The 1,755-nt window shown below is 52.3% G+C and overlaps 1 pseudogene; it reads right to left on the bottom strand.

Moving 5' to 3' along the window:
• Positions 1-1,755, bottom strand: part of LOC115287197 — an 18,653-nt pseudogene that overhangs the window by 13,688 nt on the left and 3,210 nt on the right.

Raw genomic sequence — 1,755 nt, forward strand, 5'->3', positions numbered from 1 at the left:
CCCCCCCCCCCCCCCCCCCCCCCCCCCGCTGTAGGACCCTAAGCAAGTCACCTGCTTCTGTTCACATAAAATCTCTCCTGATCCCAGTGAGGATGCGAACGGGCCGACCTCATCAGCCTGTTCATGGGGTTAAATGAAAAAACACATGAAATCAGTGCTTAGCACCTTGTACTCAACAAGTAGTACCTATATGATTTTATTCAGGCTTATTTCATCATTTTGAGATGGAGAGTGAGAGAGAACAGGGGAAGAAGGGCAGAGAGGGGAAGAGACAGAATTGCAGACAGGCTCAGTGCTGTTTCCCAGAACCCAATGCAGGACTTGAACCCATAAGCCTGTGAGATCATGTCCTAATCCGAGATCAGGAGTCTGATGCCCAACGAATGAGGCCACCACGTGCCCCACAGCACCTGCATTAAAGAGGAAGTGTTACATTAAAGGGCGCCCGGCTGGCTGATCGGTGGGGGGTGTGAGTCTTGATCTGGGGGCGGTGTGTTCGAGCCCCAGCCATGTTGGGAGTGAGCCTCCTTAAAACATGTAGTCTGATGTTTCTTGGCTTAAATTTTATTTTATTATTTTAAAAATGTTGATTTATTTACTTATTTGTTTATTTTTTATGTTTCAGTGACACTTTTCCTTGCTTTAATATTTTTGTCTTTTTCTGCTTTGAAATGAGCTCTCAATTACAAAATATCAAACTACACTCAAAAGTGCCAGCCACCGGCGCACTGTGGGGGAGCTCACAGGTAAGGACAGGTGGCGGCAGCAGGTGGCGAGCGGCGGGAGGTGACCGAAGCAGTGCTTACAGGAAGCTGCAACGATCCAGCGGGCTGTGCCCCAGGGTAGCACGGGCTCCACTAGGCCCTACCTGGGTGGGCGGCCTCTGCGTTTGCTTTCAGATTCCACACGGCAATACAAGTTCTTCCGGTTAAGGGTTCTGGGCTTGCACCGATCACAGGACGGCTGAAGGGCGCCGGACCAGTCTATTAGTTTTTCAAAATGCTGTCGTAGACCTGATAGCTGTGCTGAGGGACGTCAGGAGGTCCACACTCCGGCGACAGCGTAGAATTTGGGTTTCCTGGCTGGATACGTGGCTCAGCCAAAACCCAAATGCCATCCGTGAGCTCCCGGGATCGGAGCAGCATGTCCTGCCCATCCGAATCCCTCTGGGCAAGAGTATAAACATTGTCGTTTTGCAATTTGCTGGAAACAGTGTCGGTATTTAAATGACATTCCTTAATCTGAAACCGAAGTTCATTTTCAGTGGGAATATCCTTCCATGTTGCAGGGACGACCTGGCGCTCCATGTTGCCGTCTCCCAGAAAAAGCACCTTGAGTGGGACGAGGCAGCGGAGTAGAAGACATCAACACTGTTCTTCACGGCCGCCTGCGGTTGTCGGGGCTCCGTGTCCCTGACTGGGCCCAGGTGTTGGGAGCAGGAGCCCTCGGTGCTCTGGTCTGGCGGCTGCAGGATGGCCAGCGGAGGGCCCGGGATGCCACCAAAGCTGTGCTTGTTAAACGGATTGCAGAGTGTGTCATGTGCTGCAGGGCTTTACTGGTAAAGTTCATTTCCATCTAGATGTGTCCTTGGTGGTGAGTAAATGTTCCGGAAATCTCCAACCCTTTCGCTTTCACTGCAGGCAGCCAGACAGCCTGGGAGCCACCTATCCACCAGGTGCCACGCCTGTCCCCGTGGAGAGGTCAAATAGGTCATTCACAGCACCGCTGACCACAGCAGGTGTAGGTACGGAGCGA

This window comes from Suricata suricatta, chromosome 3, assembly GCF_006229205.1.
Source record: "Suricata suricatta isolate VVHF042 chromosome 3, meerkat_22Aug2017_6uvM2_HiC, whole genome shotgun sequence".
Classification (NCBI taxonomy): Eukaryota; Metazoa; Chordata; class Mammalia; order Carnivora; family Herpestidae; genus Suricata; species Suricata suricatta.